The sequence below is a fragment of the Canis lupus genome, chromosome 2 (genome assembly GCF_011100685.1).
Source record: "Canis lupus familiaris isolate Mischka breed German Shepherd chromosome 2, alternate assembly UU_Cfam_GSD_1.0, whole genome shotgun sequence".
NCBI classification, from domain to species: Eukaryota; Metazoa; Chordata; class Mammalia; order Carnivora; family Canidae; genus Canis; species Canis lupus.
Genome location: NC_049223.1, coordinates 34,548,789 through 34,570,622, shown reverse-complemented (window position 1 = coordinate 34,570,622; position 21,834 = coordinate 34,548,789). Strand labels below are relative to the sequence as shown.

Genomic DNA, 21,834 nt, shown 5'->3' with positions numbered 1-21,834 from the left:
TGGGGCTTGATCCCAGAACCCTGGGATCACGAACTAAGCACTTAACTGACTGAGCCACCCAGGCACTCCATTATTAACCATTTAAAACACACAAATCACAACCACAATGAGATACCACTGTACCTATCAAATGGGCAAAATAAAAAATACAGTATCAAGTACTGGCTGGGATACAGTGCAACTGGAACTGTCATTCATTGCTGATGGAAAGGCAAAAGGGTATAGCCTCTCTGAAAAATGGTAGCAATTTAAACATGCACTTACTCATATGATCCAGAAATTCCACTCCTGCATATCCACCTTCAAGAAATGACAACTTCTGCTCACACAAAAACTGTAGCAGTTTAAGGTTAAATATATGCTTAATCATATGATCCAGAAATTCCATTTCTGGGTATTCACCTTAGAGAAATGAAACCTTATATTCACACAAAAACCTGTACATAAATTTGTGATTACTAAAAAGTGAAAACAACCCAAATGTCCTTTAACAGGTGAATAAATCCGCTGGTACCACCACACAGTGGAGTGCTACTCGGCAATATAAAGTTCCCACCAGATTTTCATATAATATACCAGCAGTTACATGTGGTTTATTTTATTTGCAAGGCAATTATCACAGGCATTCCAGGGTAAAACCCATCCAAACCAAATCTCCCTTTGCCAAATGTAGTGGAAAACCCAGAATGACCAAAGGCTTTCTAATGTATTCCTTGGGGCCCTGGGCTTCCATAAAAAAGGCAGGGGATGGTCCCTCCTTGCCTCACCAGCAATTCCACAGATTCTATTTTCCACATTGGAGTTATGTTTAAAGTTTCTTTTGAAAAGATTTATCTCGGAAAAATGAAAACTATCATAAAGTGTGAAAATATGGTCTGAAGGGTCTATAGTGTTGCTGCTGTTCAGAAGGGCCTCCCTGGAGCAGGGACGGTTATCAATACACTGGACCTGCCAAAGACCCTCCAAAGGACACAGTTTGCTTGAGGAGCAAGGTCTCCTCTGTTCAGGCTCAAAGCCGAGAGACCGTAGCCTGACTTCCTTACTTTGTGCCTGGCCCTTCTGGAACCTGATGTTTGGCCACATGCAGTTTTCCTGCCTCCAGTGTAGCAGGTGTTCCATTCATGCCCCAGCTGGTTCTTTGCACCTCTGAGCTCATGTCTCACACCTACCCAAATGTCTGCCTCCCTCCAGGGCCAAGGAGTCCTATTCTCTGGTCCTAGCAGTCTTGTCTTTCTTGGTATCCTTCACAGACTAGGAACTGGGGAGAAACCCACCCTCAGGGACAATAGTGTGACTATGTCTAGTAGACTTTTTCGAATTCTTACCTGACCTTGAAGCAACAGTTGATGCTACTGATCACACTCCCTTTCTCTAAATACAAATTCTTCTACTTTCAGGACACCCCATTCTCCTGGTTCTCCATATCTGACTCCTTTGCAGGTTTATCACCATAGGTCCAACTTAGTTTTCCTTAAAGCTCAGCCCTCAACTGCCACCTTTTCTTTTCTCACCCAACTTGATCTCACTCACCTCCACATTTCCAATTACCACAAAATATACTAATGCTTTCTATAGCTCTAGCTCCAGCCCACTCTCTCCTCCAAGCTCCAGATATATATACAGTTGCTTACCTGATATCTCCACCTGTCTCACTGATGTCATGACACCTCCATCTAACCCAACATGTTCAGAGTCTAACATGGTTTTCTTCCTCCCAACCAATCATAGTTCCTTTCCTTTGTTCCCAACCTCCACAAATGTAGTAGCCATCCAGTTCCAGTCAGAGGCCCAGGAATCATCCCTGAATGTGCCTTTCTCCTGTAGCCCCCTTATTCAGTCCATCACCAAGTACTCTTGATTTTACTTCCAAATATCTCAAATGCATTCATGTCCCTCGATCATCATGTTAACTTATGTCCCCTTCCAAATCATTCTCTACATAGAAGCCAACGGAATCTCTTAAAAATGCCAATTTGGTCATGTCATCCCTTTGCTTAAAATCCTTCAGTGGCTTCCCACTGCTCACAGATCAAAAACCAAAATCTTTAACTGGGATTATGAGCTCCTTATCTTGCTCCTACCTGTGTCTCATCTGTTCCTAACATCTCACTGCTCTTGCCATGCTAATTTCCTCTTCCAGCTTCTCAAATGAGGCATGTTCTCTCCTGCCATTGGGCCTTGGCACCTGCTCTTCCTACAACGGTTTTGCCTATTAACACCTACTTATCTTTCAGATTTCTCCCAGACTGTTCAAGATGGTCCCCTTTTATATGTTTTCATATGTATCTTCCCTTTATAGGAAAGAAGAATATTAATTATTACCTGTGGGATTATTTAATGTCTGGGTCCTTCCCTAGAGTGTAAAGAAGCTCCATAAAGACATGGAGGGGTATCTGTTCTGTGATCCATTACCTAACAAACTGGAAATGTCCAGTGTTTACTTAGTGAATGATGGTCCCTGTAGACTGACAGAGGTTCCCCAGGAATATACATGCTGTAGATTCAGTAGCTCCTCTCACAGTTTAAAACGTCCCAAGGTTGGGGTGCCTGGATGGTTCAGTCAGTAGAGACGTGACTCTTGATCTCAGGGTCTTGGGTTCAAGCCCCACACTGAATATAGAGATTACTTAAGAATAAAATAAAACTAAAGTGCCCCAAGACAATGCTGTGATAAAACTTGTTTAGAATCTTCTAATCTGTGACCCAAGTGAAGAAATTATTTTCACCAAAAATGTAATTTTTTTTTAAGTGTAATATTTTTTAATAAGATTCCATTCATGATAGCTTTAAAACTAACGGACCTCAGGGCATCTGGGCGGCTCAGTTGGTTAAGCATCTGGCTCTTGATTTTGGCTTAGGTCATGATCCCAAGGTCCTGGAATCAAGTCCTGCGTAGGGCTCCCTGGTCAGTGGGAGGCTGCTTCTCCCTCTCTCTCTGCCTGCTCCCCCTGTTTATGTGCTCTGTCAAATAAATAAATAAGTAAAATCTTTAAAAAATTTTTAGAATCTTATAACCTATGACCCCACTAGAGTGAAGAAATCATTTTCACCAAAAATGTATTTTTTTTTTAAAGATTCCATTCACAATAGCTTTAAAATTAATGGACCTCAGGGGCGCCTGGGTGCCTCAGTTGATTAAGCATCTACCTTCGGCTCAGGTCATGATCTCAGGGTCATGGGATAAGCCCCAAGTCAGGTTCTCTGCTCAGCATGGAGTCTGCTTCTCCCTCTCCTCTGCATTTCCCCCTCCCCCACTGTGCTTTCTCAAATAAATAAAATCTTAAAAAAATAAAAGTAAAAAAAAAAAATAAAGCCAACAAAGTATATACAAAAGCTATGCAATGAAAACCATAAGATTTTACTTAAGGACATAAAGATGACCAAAATAGATACCATGGTTTTGATAGGAAGACAGTACTGTAAATATGTCAATTCTTCCCCCCAGTTATTCTGTAAATTACATACTGTTCCAAGTAAAGCCTAACACAGTACTTATCCATAGAAACTGATACACTCATCCTGAAATCCAGATTAAAGGGTAAAAGGCCAAGAACAGACAAGCAAATTCTGAAGAGGAAAAGGGTATGTGTGTATGGATGTATGTGCTGGGGGTAGGGAAGATGCTTATCACACCAGACTTGTTTCTAGCCTGTTCATATAAAGGAACTTAGTATGTGACAAATCCCTTTTCAAATCAATCAGGAGAGGATGACCTAATGGTGTTGGAACTAAAAAAAGAAAACCAGAACTCTAACCTACACCACGATCAAAACTAAAATTAGGTCAACTAAAAACTATGTGAAGAAAATTTACAAGAAAATATAGGCTTATCTTTATATTGGAATAGAAAAGGATTTTTCAAAGCATAAGGGAATGCTTGATAAACACAAAGCATAAGGGAATGATTGATAAACATGATATTTAAAAACTGTCATATTAGGGGCGACTTGGTGGCACAGTCAGGCATCCAGCTCTTGGTTGCTGCTCAGGTCATAATCTCGGTGTTATTGTATCAAGCCCCACATCAGCTTCCCTGCTCAAGGTGGAGTAGTAATCAGGGAAGGTAAATTAAAATAGTGAAACACTGAATAAAATACCTAGGAATAAGCCTAACCAAGGACGTTAAAGACTTGTACTCTGAAAGCTATAAAACACTGATGAGGGATGCCTGGGTGGCTCAGCAGTTGAGCGTCTGCCTTTGGCTCAGGGCATGATCCTGGGGTCCGGGATCAAGTCCCACATTGGGCTCTCTGCATGGAGCCTGCTTCTCCCTCTGCCTGTGTCTCTGCCCCTCTCTCTGTGTCTATCATGAATAAATAAAATCTTAAAAAAAAAAAACACTTATGAAAGAATGAAGACAACACAAATATAAAGATATTCCATGGAGGCACCTAGGTGGCTCAGTCAGTTAAGCTTAAGACTCTAGATTTCAGTTCAGGTCATGATCTCAGGGTCATGAGATTGAGCCCCATGATGGCCCAGTCCCAAGAGTGGAGTCTGCTTAAGATTCTCTCTCTGCCCCTCACCCTGCCTGTATGCTCACATGCACTCTCTCTCTCTAAAGTAAATAAATAAAATCTTTAAAAAAAGATTTCATGCTCATGGATTAGAAAAACTAATATTGCTAACATGTCCCAATAGATAAATAAATGTATGTCCAGACTACCTAGAAGTGCCCAGCTGGCTCTGCAGGTGAAAAGTGTGATCCTTGATCTTAGGATTGTAGGTTTGAGCCCCATGCTGGGTATAGAGATTACTCAAAAATAAAACCTTAGAAAAAAAATGCCATATTACTCAAAGGAATCTATGGATACAACCGTGTCCCTATCAAACTACCAACAACATTTTTCATGGAACTAGAATAATACTAAAATTTGTATGGAATCCAGAGAAGAACGTGAATAGCCAAAGCAGTCTTGAAAAAAAAAAAAAAGAACAAAGCTGGACACATAATCCTAGATTTCAAGATATATATACTACACAAAGCCACAGTAATATAACAATATGGTACTAGCACAAAAATAGACACAAAGATCAATGGAACAGAATAGAGGGCTCAGATATAAACCACATATATATGGTCAATTAATTCACAACAAAAGAGGCAAGAATATAATGAAGAAAAAGTCTCTTCAATAAATGGTGCTGAGAAAACTGAACAGCTGCATACAGAAAAATGAAACCAACCACTTCCTTACACCATACACAAAAATAAACTCAAAATGCATGAAAGACCTAAATGTGAGACCTGAAACCATAAAACTCCTACAAGAAAATACAGGCAGGAATCTCTTTAACACTGACCTTAGCAACATTTTTTGAATAGGTCTCCTGAGGCAAAGGAAACAGAAGCAAAATTAAAGTACTGGGACCACACCAAAATAAAAAGCTTTTGCATGGCTAAGGAAACCAGCAACAAAATGACAACTTACTGAATGGGAGAAGATGTTCACAAGTGATATATCCCATAAAGTGTTAATATTCAAAACACGTGGGACACTTGGGTGGCTCAGCAGTTGAACATCTGCCACTGGCTCAGGTTGTGATCATGGGGTCCTGGGATCGAGTTCCGCATCAGGCTCCCTGCAGAGTCTGCTTTTCCCTCTCTCTCTGTGTCTCTCATGAATAATTAAAAAAAATACATACTCGGGAACCCTGGGTGGCGCAGCGGTTTGGCGCCTGCCTTTGGCCCAGGGCGCGATCCTGGAGACCTGGGATCGAATCCCACATCGGGCTCCCGGTGCATGGAGCCTGCTTCTCCCTCTGCCTATGTCTCTGCCTCTCTCTCGCTCTCTGTGCTCTGTGTGACTATCATAAATAAATTTAAAAAAAATAAAAAAAAATACATACTCAAAATATGTAAAGAATACAATATCAAAAATACAATCTGATTAAAAAGTGGGCAGAGGACCTGAACATTTTTTCAAAGAAGACATACAGATGGACAAAAGATCATGAAAAGATGCTCAGTATCACTAATATGGGGGAAATGCAAATCAAATCACTATGACATGCACTTTATACCTGTCAGAATCAAAAGGAAAAAAAAAAAGACAAGAAATAATAGAGGTTGGTAAGGCTGTGGAAATAATGGAATCCTCGTGCATTGTTGGTGGGAACATAAACTGGTACAGCCACTGTGAAAAACAGTATGGAGGTTCCTCAGAAAATTTAAAAAACTACCATAAAATCCAGTAATTCTACCATGGGGTATTTACCTAAAAAAAAACAAAAACAAAAACACTAGTTTGAGAAGATATATGCACCCCATGTCTATTGCAGCATAATTAATAATAGCCAAGATATGGAAGCAACCCAAGTGTCCACCAATAGATGAATGGATAAAATACACACACACACACACACACACACACACAGGAATATTATTCAGTCATAAAAAAGGATGAGATCTTGTCATGTGCAACATGGGTGAATCTAGAGTATTATACTAAGTGAAATATGTCAGATAGAGATAGACAAATACCATAAAACCTCACTTACATGTGGAATCTAAAAACAAAACAAAACAAATCTATAAATAACAGGAAAAAAACTAATTGCTTCCAGACGGGGGCAAAATGGGTGAAGGGGGGTGGGAGATACAGGTTTCTAGTTACAAAATAAGTCACACGGATAAAAGGCACAGCACAGAGAATATAGTCAATGGTTTTGTAATACTGTTGTTATGGTCACAGATGGTAGCTATAATGTGGTGAGCATAGCATAATGTATACATTTGTAAAATCACTACTGTACATTTGAAATTAACATTGTCAATTTTTAAAAAACTGTATGGTACTGGCACATAAAGAGATACCCAGATCAAGGGGACAATATAGAGCCCAGAAATAAACCCACATTTATATGGTCAATTTACTTATGACAAAGGAGGCAAGAATATACAATGGAGAAAAGACATCCTCTTCAATAAAAGGTGCTGGAAAAGCTCAACAGCTACATACAAAGGAATGAAACTCACCACTTCCCTACACTATACGCAAAAATAAACTCAAAATGGATTGAAGACCTAAATGTGAGACCTAAAGCCATAGAACTCCTAAAAGAAAACCCAGGCATTAATCTTTGACATCAGCCTTGATGACATTTTATTGGCTATGTCTCCTGAGGCTAGAGAAACAAACACAAAATTAAACTACTAGGGTCACACTAAAATAAAATGCTTTTTGCACAGCAAAGGAAACTATCAACAAGATAACAAAGCAACCTACTGAATGGGAGAAGATATTCGAAAATTATATATCCCAAAAGAGCATAACACCAAAAGTATATAAAGAACCCATACAAGTCAATACCCAAAACACAAAGTACTCAATTAAAAATGGGCAGAGGGCCTGAATACACATTTTTTCTTTTTTCTTTATTGTTTTTGAGAGAGTACACGTGATTGAGTGCCCACGTCCCAGGGTGGGGGGAGAGGAAGGGAAGAAGAGAGAAAACCTTAAGCAGCCTTCATACCCGTCCTAAATAAGCCAATGCAGGGCTCAATCTCCACCCCAAGGATCATAAGCTGAGCTGAAATCAAGAGTTGTACACTTATCAGGGTACCTAGGTGGCTCACTTGGTTAAGTGTCTGCCTTCGGCTCAGGTCATGATCTCAGGATCCTGAGATGGAGCCCCAGCTGGGCTTCCTGCTCAGTGGGGAGCCTTTTCCCTCTCCCTTTGCCCCTCCCCCTACTTGCACTCGCACGCACATGTGATCTCTCTCTCTCATATGAATAAATAAAGTCTTAAAAAAAAAAAAAAAAGAAGTTGGATGCTTAACCAACCAAGCCACCAAGGTGCCCTCAGAATAGACCTTTTTCTTAAGATATACAGATGGTCAATGGACACATAAAAAGATGCTCAACATCACTAATTATCAGGGAAATACTCATGAAAACCACAATGAGCTATCACCTTACACCTGTCAGAATGGCTATTATCCCAAAAGACAAGAAATAAGTGCTGGCAAGGATGTGAAGAAAGTGGAACCCTTGTGCACTGCTGGTGGGAATGCAAACTGGTGCAACCACTCCGGAAAAAAGAATGGAGGTTCCTCAGAAAATTAACAATAGAACCACCACACAATCCAGTAATTCTACTAATGGGTATTTATCCAAAGAAAACAAAAACAATAATTTGTGTTTATTGGAGCACTATTAAAAGCCAAGATATGGGAGCAACCCAAGTGTCCCTCCATAGATGAATGGATAAAGATGTGGCACATATAAAAACATCCCCCCCCCCCGCCCCAAGACACATGCACTTGTGTATACCACACACTGCAGCATTACTCAGTCGTAAGAAAAAATGACCACAGTCTGGTCATTTGTGACAACATGGATTATGCTAAGTGAAATAAGTCAGAGAAAGACAAATACTGTATGATTTCACTTATACGTGGAATTAAAAAACAGAGTCTTAAATACAGAAGTGCTGCTGGCCAAAGAGGAAGTGAGTGGGGAGATGAGTGAAAGAAATAAAGGGGTCGAGAGGTATAAGCTTCCAATTATCAGTGGCAGAGATGAAAAGTACAGCATAGGGAACACAATCAAGAATATTGCATTAATGTAAGTGACAGATGGTGACTGTACTTATTGTGGTGAGCAATGCCTAATATACAGAATTGCTGAGTCAGCATGTTAAAAAAGATAGCGAGATGCTACTTCACACCTATCATAGGTGGTAACGTCTGTAGATTATTATTTTTCAAACGAAGAAAAAAATGGCACGGCACAACACTAGTTGTTTATTGCAGTAACAGAAGGCAGTGGGCCTGGAGGGAGCACTTGGTCCCGGCTGCTCAGTCCAAGTTGTCCAGGAGGCAGCAACAGCAGAGAGCAGTCCAGCATGCGGCCAGGGCTGCCTGACACCCAGCATCCGTCTTCCTTTCTTGTTCCCTCATGTACACTGAGGGCAGGGCAGGGGAGAGAGAGATCCAGTCAGAGGGGATAGAGGCAGGAGCATCCTAGGTGGGCAGCAGCAGGCACAAGCCATGGAAGACTGGCTCTTGGTCCCCACAGTCCCTGGGCGGGGTCAGTCCCAGGAGAGCGGGAGCCATGCCTGCCCGGGTCGTTGTTCCACCTCTGCTCCAGCGTCTGGCACACATCAGGAACTCGTGGAACATCTCTTAAATGTAGGAACGCAGGGGACAGCTGCTCAACAGCTGTCAGACCACTGTGTCCTATCACCTCCTCTTCCCCAAGCTGACAGTGAAACTCAACCCTGTACCCAGTGCAATGCTTGTCCCAAGTGACCCAGTTTGGAGTAAGCCCCGCCTGCAGTGGGGTGTGGCACGCACTGGCTGGAAGCTTGGCGGCATATCTCATTTAATCCTCACCAATGGCTGTGTCGCCCTCAGCAAGTCTGTCTCAGACACTGTCCCAAGTGTAAACTGGGGGATCGAGGCTTGCCACCTCCTGCACAGGGTGTGACCCCAGGGCCCTGGGACTGAGCTCCCATCTGGGCTTCCTGTCCTCGCCCCTCCCCCAGCTAGCGCGCACACGCTTGCTCTCAACTAATTAAAAGAAAAAAAAAGAACAGGGGGCAGGTGGGGTACATCCAATTTTTAACCACAAAATCCACATTTAAGATTTTTCCTATAAAAACAATAGTCTCAGTGTCCAGATATGTGTGAGTACCACGGAACCAAATGACCCCAAGCAACCAACCACTTCGGTGCCAGCGGCAGCCTGAAGAGCTGGCTGAAGCGGTGCAGCCCAAAGGGAACGGCCACTAACAAGACCAAGCTGGTTCCTCCACGTTGCCAATGAGGCCGCGAGGTACAAGCATGCCCGTGTGGTCTGTACAAGGGAGAGGCTTCTACTTCCCATTTTACGTCTTCCTCAATCCAGGCCTGTCTGACCCCAAAGCCACGCGCAAGGAAGGCTGCTCCTGGACTGTTGCTCTCGGGGCCCCGGGGGGCAGAAGTCCGCGCCACTCCAGTCTCAGCACACACTGGACCCTCCCAGCCTCTGCCACGGTGCTGGCCCCCGGGTCCTTGGGGCAGCTGGCCGTGGCCGACGTGGGCTCCCTGGGGGCACCGGCCTCCGTCCCAGCAGCCTGCCCCATGTCACTGTCACAGAGACACACCACCCCCACCCGCCGGGGCCAGCTCCACGGACTCGGTGCTCCCAGTTCCTCCTGGCCTGACCTGGCCCCACCTATCACACACGCCCCACAGGGCAGCTCTGGGCAAACGCAGCGCGGTGGAGTCCCAGCTTGGCTCCCCACCCCTCTGAGGAGCTCAGGCGCCAGAGGCCCTCCAAATGGCACCCGCTGCCAAGGTCCCTCCTGCTGCGGCAACACCGGCGGGTGGCACCACAGGAGCTACCAAACCAGCCCCAGCCTCTCTGGTTCTTCCCCTGTGAGTGTGGGTCCGGGTGCCGAGCGAGGCCCAGGGAATGAAGGTACCGAGTGAGAAGGAGCAACGCGTCTCTGCGCGTGCACACCCCGGAGGGGCCTGCAGCCGTCTGAGGGCCACCTTCAGGTCCCCGACCATCCCCGGCTCTGCTTTCTGCTCGACCCTGAAGGCCAACATCGTGCTCTTTCTCCTTGCTTCTTCCGCAGAGCCCCTCCTTCACGCCACCGCCACGGTCACCGCCAGGGCCCTCAGCACCTCCCCACCAGACCCCAAGAGCAGCCCCCGCGCCCGCAAACCGCTGGCCAGCGATTAGGCCACTGGGCTCGTCCTCTCCTCCATCCTGGAAGCGTGCCCCTGACGCTTCTACCGCTGCCGCCCTGGATTCGGCGGACATGGGACACATAGCACCTCAGCCAAGGCAGCTGCCTGCTGCTCCTGGGCGCCACCTGCCTCATTCTTATCTTTGTCATTGAGGTCTGTACAGCCCTTCGCCTACACAGGCAAGAAACACCGGGGGCCATTTACAGGAGGAGGCAACCGCGTGGTCTGCCCAAAACCAGCCAGAAGGCAGCACTCACGTGTTTCCTGCCTTCTGGGGTAGCACACTCCTGCTATTCTGCACTTAATGCCCATCACATTGCTGCTTGCTTACAACATCCAGGCTGGGGGGCCCGCATCACTCGATCAGTTAAGTGTCCGACTCTTGATTTCTGCTCAGGTCATGATCTCAGGGTCATGGGATCGAGCCCTGTGTTGGGTTCCATGCTGGGCAAGCAGCCAGCTTAGGATTCCCTCTCTCTTCCTCTCCCTCTGCCCCTCCCCCGTCTCTAAAAAGACACAAAACATCTAGGCTCCTGCTTCTTCCAGCACTTTCTCCATGGCCACTGGACTATCTAGTCAGCGTGCATGGATCCCAGGAGTCTGTACCTTCCCATCTTCAGCAGCCCTGCTACCCAACCCTGTTGAGGGCCCCAGGTACTTCACAGTCAAGTTTCTTTGCTTTTTCAAGACCGAGATCAGACCGGTCTGCCTCTGCGAGGAAGGCTGCTCCTCAGACTAGCCCCGTCGTGACTCAGTCGGCCTCACAGTCCCTTTCAGGAGACCTTGGAGTGCTACATGGGAGGTATCCCAGTGCTTCCTCTTCATGAGTCAGGGAACCTGATTCTAGGCACATGCACAGTGTGAAGGCTAGCAAGGGAACAACTGATAACCCAAAGGAAAGTACTGATACTCTGTGGTGAATTTCCTCTGGGTTTCAAACACCAAAGCCTGCATTTGGTGGGTACAGAACTCTGGTCTCTAGAAAGCTGGGTGAGGTCAGGATAGGTTTGCTGGGAGGAGGCAGGTGTCCACTTAGGCTTGCATTCACAGAGCAGAGGGCTATGCCGAAGCCCCTGCAATGCTCACTACTGAGGTGGGTGGGCAGAGACCACCTAGCAAAGACCAGCCCATGCAGGAAGTCCATGTCCTCTCCACCCCACCCTCCAACACACAAGATCCAACCCACAGGGGGTGCTAGCTGTGTTCTCAGAAAGGCTCTGTCCCCATCTCCCCAGCTGCCTGTTACAGCTGCCACAGGATCTCTTCCCAGGAAATTGAGGTTCAGCAGGAAGAATGAGAGAGAGAGAGAGAGTGTGTGTGAGTACATGTGCGCACGTGTGTGTAAGGCAGTAGGTTTCTCACCAGATCCTGGAGACAGAAGTTCAGAGAGAAGCAGAGAAGGAATCCTCCCTGACACTGTTACTACAATCCAGGTCACAATTCCCAAAAACACCCTATTCCAATTTAGTGGGAGGCACCACAATTAGGATTTCAGAACAGAGATTTTATTTTTTTTTAAGATTTTATTTATTTATTCATGAGAGACAGAGAGATAGACAGACAGAGGCAGAGACACAGGCAGAGGGAAAGCAGGCTCCATGCAGGGAGCCGGTGTGGGACTTGATCCAGGGACTCCAGGACCACGCCCTGGGCCAAAGGCAGGTGCCAAACCGCTGAGCCATCCAGGGATCCCCAAGAACAGAGATTTTAATGAGACATTATCAAATTGGATTTAAATATAGGCTCATCTACACACTGGCCACATAACCTTGGACACAACCTCTCTCAGCCTCAGTTTCCAATGTTGTAATATAAGAGGGACATTGGTAATCTACACTTCACAGGTTGCTGGGAAAATCAGGAGACCAGGCATGTAAAATGCTTCGCACAGCACCTAGTATACTGTAAAGCTTTCTATCAACTTTCCCTGGGTCCTCACCATTCTTCAAATGACCATGACCGTGCAAGGCAGACCCCTCCCCTGACTGAGTGAGCCTGTTGCAGACAGCTCCACACAGGTAGAGGGAAGGGGGGTCTCACCCAGACTCTGAGGAGAAGCCACAGAAAGAGCAAGAGGCTGGGAGGCAGAGTCAGAGGCCATCCTGGGAGCAAAAGGCTGTACTTAGGTAAGCTGGCTCTTCACTGTCTGAAGGACACAGCAGGTTCAGCCCAGGGGAAGGATATGGCCAAATCCAGTCTGAGGGAAGGGGGCGAAGGAACAGAGCCAGGCCCCATTTCTAGCAGACCCATGGTGGAAGAACATAAAAATGCCAGAAGGGGACCTGCCAGGAGCTCAGGGCCCTGCCCTCATCTCAACCCACACACATACATACACAGTCCCCATCCCTTCTTCTTTGGCTCAACCAACCACATGGCATCAGAGCCCAAAGTCAGGCTCAGGGGGGCATGGTCTGAGTGTGAGAAACTTAGGCAGGGCTGGGGACAGAGTAGCTTCCAGGGGCAGGGAACAAGGGGCTGCTATGCTGAGTCTGGGAGAGAAGGAGGACCGGACCAGCATGGGTACAAAGAGCACAGAGGCTGTAATCCACAGGCCAGAGACACTTGTATCTGGACTGTGCAGCCCATGCCTAGTGACAACCCATCTCATCGACTGACAGCCCAGGCAGCCTGGGCTCTGTGGCCACCCATCCCAGCAGGAAACCCCACTGAGGGTTTCTCAGGCACCTGCCAGTCAGCAGCCTTCCCATGCAGACAGTGACACCTGTGAGCACAGATACCAGCCAGCCTCCAGGATCTGTATACTCCCTCAACCCTCCCCCTTCGCTCCCTGCCCAAAGACTGGCTGGCCTGCCCAGGGCAGAAGAACATCCCCTCTCCACGTCAGCTCCAAAAATAGCTGCCTGATTCACTAGCCAGGCCCCTCCCAACGTTTAGGCCAGCGACATAACTTGAAGTTGCGTTACTGTGTGAACAGCTCTCCTTCCACACCCCACCCCTATCTTTCTGATCCTCTGAGAAGCAGCTGATCTGCTTTCTGGCAGACTTGGTCCCTCACTCTCCAGCATCTAAAACAAACCCAGACAAGGCGACCATCAGGGCACTAAAGCAAGAGCCACAGTACTTGGAAGTACTGATGCCTTCTCTCAGCATCCCCAGGTTCACAAGACTCTAATTCCTTCCTTCTCAGTCTGGGCCCCAAGGCAGCCTCCCCTGACTCAACCCTTCCCTTTACCTCTCAGAAGCTCAGTGTTCCCACCTACAGAAAAGGCAGGGTTCATAGTGGTATCTGTAATGAGGCCCCATAGAGATGAGAATGCATTGGCAACAAGATATGGCTTGATCTCCCCTCCCGGGCCCTGGAGCCATGTGCCAGACAGGAGGAGAAGCTAACAGCTGGCCCTGAGAACAGCAGAAGAGAAAAGGAGCAAAGATGTTCTCATCGTCATCCTTCACCTCTGCATCACCAAGGTGCACGGTCCCCATCACCTGGAGTTCTAAGCATCTCCTCTGAGGGGCCTTCCTGACCCAGCCCAGGAAGCATCTTTCTGACTGAACTGCTACTACCACACTATCACTGCTGTCATTCGAGAACAGCCTTGGAAATACCAAACGGTACTTAAGAAGGCGGCACTGAAACAGAGATGGGGCCTAGGCAAGGCTCTGGATGACAGGGAAAGTGCCCAGCAGTCTGTGTGGCTGAGAGCCCAGAATAGCTTGGGAGTAAGCACAGGAGACCTTCCCACAGTACGCCAGCCATCGTACCATTTCCCTCATGTCACTGGAACAGAACAAGCCCAGGATCATCTCAGAAATAGCTGGTTTGTCATCAGGATTTCTAAATGCCCTACCTAGACTCGGAGTTCCTCAAGTGCAGGGAATGGGCCTTCCATCAGCACTGCCCCCACAGGGCCTGACACACAGAAAGGCAGTGCGGGGCGGGAGGGAATGGGGATGAGGAACATGCCATTTCTGCTAACACACAGCACCAAAAACCTTCCAGCCGAGCACAGATGGTCACAGTGGGCAGGGGCAGGGTCCTGGCCCCATTTTATAAGGACTGCACAGCCCATGGTCTCATCCTGTCATGGGCTCAGAGTTCCAAGGCACTGGTGATTCACAGCGTCTTTATGCAGAAGAGCCATAAATTGGCTCATCTGCAAACGTGGACAATGTCTAGTAAGAAATTAAGAGAATAACCATCAAGAAAAGAATTTCACACCCAGCTATCTCTACCTCCTGAGCCTGTCTGCCAAGTGCAGAGGGGCACTAAGGAAGTCTCATCTGGAGGTAGACCTGGGACAGGACAGCTGGATCCATCAAAAGCTCACCAGTTACCAAGGGTCCTAGGACTAGGTCTAAACTGGTGCAGGGAAAAAACCAGTTCCTATAGCAATGCCAAATGCCAAGGTATTTCAGGAAAATATTGTACTTTCCGAGGAAAAACTTCACATATAATTCTATTAATGCTAAAGGCTGTACCAAGAACTGGATGAAATGAAAACAAATTATAAGAACCAGCAGACATGGGGGAGAATATTATGCCTCACAAAGCTGCCCTGGAGGGGGGAAGACAGGAAGCCTCAACAGCCTCAGTTGTCAGTGGGTTCAGGGTTTTAGGTCCCAAGATGGAGCCAGATCTGTGAACAAGGCCAAAAGACCAGGCCAACTTGGGTTGGGGGGGCAAACTCAGAAAGAGCCTTGTACCCAAGAGTAAGCCAGCTATAGTAAGGTGTCCTGTCTAGGACAACTACCAAGTGAGAAGGTGCCTCCACAATCACAAGGAAATGGCCAACTAAGTGTAGTCAATGACAGGTAATATGTAAAAGTGGAACTGTAACACGCTGTAAAAGCCTATCAAATATCAAAATGAAGCGTGATGTTACAAGTGACCAGCGGTACTTAAGTCTGGGTCTAAAATTAGACAGTGAGTAAAGCTCAGTTTTGGTCTGTAAGCCTCGCTCTTGGCGGGGGAGGTGGTGGTGGTGTATTTATCAGAAACTGACCTTCAAAGACATCATGCTCCTTGTGCTTTAAAACTCTTACCCATAGGAAATGAAAGCATGAACTTGAACAAGTAGGTATTTGTGCACCCATGTTATAGCAGCATATTCACAGCCAAAAAGTGGAAGCAGCCCAAGTGTCCATCAATGGAGGAATGGATAACAAAACATAGGACTCATGGGTGGCTCAGTCAGTTAAGCATCCAATTCTTGGTTTCAGCTCAGGTCACAATCTCATGGGTTGTAGAATCAAGCCCCATGCCCCCCATGTGAGAGCTCCTCCCTCAGCAGGAAGTGGGTTTGAAAGATTCACTATCCTCCCCCCCTTCCCCAAGGAGGGGATGCAAGGAAGGTGGTTAACATACTATCTGTTATTTCATACCCCACTGAACAGGAGGAAAGATGCTTAGAACCAAGGAATCAGAGAAACAAAGCAAGAAGAGAGCAAGAGATGAGAAACCACAAACTCCCAATGTCTCTGGCTCTTGAATATAAGACAATCACTGTCATGATTTTGGAAGCTAAAAGAGAAATCAGAAAATTATTATTATTTTTAAAGATTTTATTTATTTATTCATGAGAGACAGAGACAGAGAGAGTGAGGCAGAGGCACAGGCAGAGGGAGAAGCAGGCTCCATGCAGGAAGCCCGATGCAGTACTTGATCCCGGGACTCCAGGATCACACCCTGGGCCAAAGAAGGCAGGCGCTAAACCGCTGGCCACCCAGGGATCCCCAAAATCAGAAAAATTATTATTTTCCTGGTTTTCAGGCACTGGGTTACAGAAAAAAAATGGAGAGGTAGTTCACTTGGAGGGGAGCTGGCTCTTTGAAACTTGCCCCAAAGGGCAGATATCGCCAAGGTGGTAGCTGCTGGGTTCTACCAATTAGTGTCCAGGCACAGAGAGGTACAGGCTGTTCTGTTATCAGCAACACTAGTCTGACTCACACTGAGCTGCCAGCCTCAGGAGTCTCATTCAAACAGGACTTGCTGCATTTGGAACAATGTAAACATTGCCATATTGTTTTTACTGAATACAAGGTGTGTTTTTTATCTTAGGTATATAGACCATACCTGGCTTCTAAGTGTACGAGATTCTTGTGTTACTGATTAACAGATACATTCATGCAAAACACCCCAGGTTATTTCCTCCTCCTACTGTCAGGCTTAATTTTGCAATAATAAAGAGTTCTGTTTTCACCTGAATGCACCTCAGTTTAGAGCCGTGGTTAAGTACAAGGTGAGTTCTGAGGTCAGGGATGGAATGGATGACCATCTTCAATGAACATGGGGAGGGGATTCAAGGCAGATTTCACTTGTAAGGACTGTCTACCTTCCTAGCTCCCTGCCCACCATGAGCAATAATGGTCATGCTTATAGATTTGGGAAGAAATGTATAGGGTGCCTGGTCCCCACTGTGTCCTCCACAACAACCCCTTCTGTCCTGTAACCCTGCCACATGCCAACATCACCCCCAAATGCAGGTCCTCACCCACTGAGATGTGACGTTTGGTGAATGTGATGCCAGAGATTTCCCCAGTGGAGAAAGGAAGACGGAGGGGGTGGCCTGGTCGATAAGACTGTGACTAGAACTCTGTTAGCCAGGAGATAGGGCTGGGTTCAGGGAAACAGCTTCTTTCTGTGGTCAACTGAGGAATTCTGGCTAGCTTGGTACTGAAGCCTGATCAAAAAAAGTCTACTATGGGGACACCCAGGTGGCTCAGTGGTTGAGCATGTGCCTTTGGCTTAGGTCATGATTCCAGGGTCCTGGGATCAAGTCCTGCGTCGGGCTCCCCACAGGGAGCCTGCTTCTCCCTCTGCCTGTGTCTGCCTCTGTGTCTCTCACGAATAAATAAAACCTTAAAAAAAAAAAAAAAAAAAAAAAGTCTACCAGATCAACCAAGTACCACTGCATTGCCAGAAAATTTCCATTTCCAAAAGACAGGCTAATCCTTACTATGAAAACCCCAAAGTGAGGGAACTAAGCGGGCTTAGCCATGGAGATGGAGTAGCCACGTGGGGAGCCTCCAATGTGTCAAGAATGACAGAAGGCATGCGACCTGCTCCGATCCACTGAACAGTGTTCAGCTGCCCAAAGCAGGGTGTTTATTTACAGCACCACCACGTGTGGAGAACAGGAGCATCTCAGCAAACTCTGAAAGCCCAGCACACTCAACTCTTGCAGCTCTGCCATCATTGTGGATGGGAGCTCCCCTTCCCCAGATCATAGCACAAGCAGAATCAAGAGATTGCTCCTGGGCCTAGTAGCTCACCAAGGAACCCTGGAGGGAGGAGGAGAGGGAGCCCTGGAGTTGGACACCCTGGTGTCCATTCCAGGTGCCAGCTGGAAGGTGTGACCACGTCTCCCACGCTCAGGTTCCTCACCTACAAAATGGGGAGAATAATAGCACCTATTCCCTCATTGGGTTCTTCAGGGACTTAATGACTTAATCCACACAGGCCAGGGCCTAGTATACAAGGGGTACTCAGCTGCTATTGTTCCTTCCAAGACAAGGGATCTGAAGGTGGGAAGGTAGGGCTCCCTAACTGGTGAGCACCTGGAAGCAACACAGGCCTAACATAAAGCTGGTAGAGAGATTCTATAGGCAGTTTTCACTTTATACAAGAGTCTTTCTGAGGAATAAACAAGGGACTCAGAAATGGGGTAAAAGAAGCATCTACTTCTCCTTGGCACTACCCAAGCAAGCTGCAGGTATAGACTTAGCTGGCTATTCTCTGAAGCAACAGCAAGCATTACTAAGAAAAAATATAAGGAGTGCCTGGGTGGCTCAATGGTTGAATGTCTGCCTTTGGCTCAGGTCATGACCCTGGGGTCCTGGGACTGAGTTCCACATCAGACTCCCTGCAGGGAGCCTGCTTCTCCCTCTGCCTATGTCTTTGTCTTTCATGAATAAATAAAATCTTTATAAAAAATATATGAAGACTCATCAGTTTTAAGCTCTTAAGGAAGGGAGCCACTTCCTCCTCTGTCAGCTCAAACCCTTCAACAGACCTCACTTGGCCTAAACTTTCTTGCAACAGCTGAGAGCAGTCCTTGGTATGGGAAGCAGGCAGTTTATCCCAGAGGGGACCAAGCTGCCCAGGAGGATATGCTGGGAGTCAAGCGAGTAAAGGGAGCTCAGGGTCCAGAGGCCGGCTAACCTAGGGAGGGTGGACCCCACAGAAAATGCCTTCTCCACACAGGCCTCTTGGGAGCCTTTCCTTCGGATCTACAGGCACAGGGCATTCTGTCCACAGCCTCCAGGAATTGTGGTTATTACCTGTGGCTGCCCAAGGGAACTTGGACCGGGGGCGGGGGGGGGGGAAGGCAGATACTGATCCTTTATAAAGCTACCCATGAAACACACCCCACCCAAAAGCAAAAATCCATTTTTTACCCATTAAGAACAAGTCAAATCTTGACTTTCTCTAAAATCCATCAGGCTACAAAGTATCCCAGGCTACCAAGGGGAGTCATTTCAAGGATAAGTGGGAAAAGCTCAGAGGGAACCAAAAAAAAAAAAAAAAAAAAAAAAAAAAAATCTAATGATTTTTCCCTAAGGAAACTGAAATCTTTCCCAGGCTACTCCCAATTTATGGCCTTTAATCAGGGAAAAGGGTCAGATGCTTAGGACCCCAAGGAAAAAGCTCTCCGCATAACACCCTGCCTCCAGGAACATCCCAGAAGGACAGTGGGCAGGGCAGGGGTATAGTGGGTAGAGGGCTCTATGTGCTTCTTCAGCTACAGACAGCCTTTAAATTCTAAGGACATCTATAGAAAGTGTGCCACTTTTGATCAAATGAGGAAAAAGCCACCGAGCCCAGCAATGGGAAAAGGCAGGGAACAGTACTCTCAAAACCAAAAGAGCGGCAACCTGACAGCTACAGCAGCAAGCTTCCTGCTGCAAGCTGATAAGGCTTTCTAGAAGAGTCGATAGGAAAATCAATGTTTCCTGAAGGAGGGGAGCCAGGCAAGTCTGGAACAAAAGACTAGGGCAAGCTATAAATAGTGTCAGGATCCATTCATTGGTCTGTCTCTGTGGGTTCCTCAGCCCCTACCCAACTGCTGGCTCAGCTCACAGAGTAAGAACAGAGTCCTCTTCACTCCTGTACTTCAAAAGGGCCAGCTCCTCCAGATACAGATTTACCAAATTCAGGGGTTATGCTTGCTACATCCAGCCCATTTAAGTAAGATGCAATGCCCTTAACCTATCTGTGGCTCAGTTTCCTAACACGAAAACTGGAACAATAAAATAACCCATCTCTTGGGATTGTTATGAAGATTATATGATCAATTCCTTGAAAACTGGTTAGCACAGTGCCGGGCACAAAGTAAAAACAGGCAACAAACTGTAGCTATTATCATTGCTGTTATTCAAAGAACTAAATAAAAGGTAAAAAGGAAAAGCAACCTGTGTTCGAGTTTTACCCTGTACTGAGCTCTTTCAAAACAATACTATGCACTGAAGGGACACTCCTGCATGAAGTCAACAGAGGGACTGACATCTAAAACAGAGCCATCAGGGGTGCCTGGGTGGCTCAGTCAGATGAGCATCCAATTCTTGATTTCAGTGCAAGTAGTGACTTCAGGGTCCTGGGATCAAGCCCCACATCAGGCTCCACACTCAGCATGGAGTCTGCTTATTATTCTCCCTCTGCTCCTCCCCTTGCTTGTTTTTTTCCTCTCTCAAATAAATAAATAAATAAAATATTTAAAATGGAACCTTCAGTGACAAATGATCACCACTCCTGAACACCTGTGTAGCCTACAGGGCGGAGATGCAGCTAAGGATATACAGGATTTGAGGAACTGAAAATGAAGGGAAAAAAAAAAAAACAGACCCAACAACACTTTCATGTAGTATTAAAGTTGCTGCAAATATATTCCTTGAACAGAGACTAACATACTAGTTGAAATTCAACAAGGGCTGCTTCATAAAAAACTGGACACAAAGGGATGCCTGGGTGGCTCAGTGGTTGAGCGTCTGCCTTCAGCTCAGGGCGTGATCCTGGAGTCCCAAATTGGGCTCCCTGTGGGGAGCCTGCTTCTCCCTCTGCCTATGCCTCTGTCTCTTTGGGTCTCTCATGAATAAATAAATAAAATATTTTTTAAAAAACTGGACACAGAACAAAAGATTTTTACCAAAATATTAACTACTATCTCTGGAGAGCAAAATTATTTACATTCTATGTCGAAGAGCTATCTCTGTAATTTAAAAAGTTATCTTAAGACCAAGGCCATGTTTCTCTGTGAGAGAACAGGAGTGTAACCCAGAAGCAGCAGCCTGGGGGGTGGCAGAGATGCCCTAAGTTGGGATGTGGGAAAAGCCACTGTCCCAGTCATGCTGGTTGGGGTCACCACACCAGTGTAGCAGCTGTGGGGATATGCCTTCATCCAATGATGTGGACACCGATCATCTTCGCACTAGAAACACTTTAGTTTTAAAATGTTTAAATGTGTCATGTCTTACTTTTTAGGACAACCCTGAGAGCCACAGTATCACTGGAATATCGATTCCTCCCCCACTAAGGCAAACCACAGTGACCGCTGGAAAGCTGGCACTAGGTCTGTGCAGGTACCTCACCACACCAGCGGGGGTAGGTATGGCCAGAGCCCGGAGCTGGCCCCTCCAGCACAGCTCATGCCTAGTGACTGCCTGGAAGGGTATGTTCTAGGGCCAGATTCCTGTCACTCCAGGTGAGCCCACTCTCCCAGGGAGGTCCAAACCCCACAGTCCTGGCTCCAATCCTAGAGACTGATTGGCTCTGTCCTAGAAGCACCTTCTGATTCCCAAGATGCCATTTACCCAAAGCAGTGTCCCCTTTATGCCCACCTAACCCATTTCCTCATTGTTTCTATCAACGTAGCCTTAAAAAGCTCCAGCAAGAGATGAAATGAATGTACAGGTAAAAGTAGCATTAGAGCAGAAAACCTAGGCCATACCTGGGGAAAAGGGGCTAAGGACAATGAGGCAAACTGGCCTGGGAGCTAGTGAGGGCCCCCCCCCCCCCCCCACACACACACACCTTCTGTTCCCCTGGGACAGCGAGGTCTAGCCAACTCAGCAGCTCCCAGTCAGCAGGCAATGAGCACGTCCCACCAACCAGGTCAGTAATTGGATCTGCAAGAGCAGTTGCCTTTTTATACTCCATTATCCCTGAGTGCTGGGCAGGCTAAGACTGCTGAAAA

General features: G+C 46.6%; 1 non-coding gene across 1 annotated transcript in view; it reads right to left on the bottom strand.

The window, feature by feature from the left end:
- Positions 1 to 8,378: 8,378 nt before the first annotated feature.
- The window catches only part of CYSTM1, a 43,283-nt gene continuing 29,827 nt past the window's right edge, over positions 8,379 to 21,834 (bottom strand). Inside the window, exon 3 of the transcript XR_005355434.1 lies at positions 8,379 to 8,910. This is a non-coding gene — a transcript (cysteine rich transmembrane module containing 1). The remainder of the gene's footprint in view (positions 8,911 to 21,834) is intronic.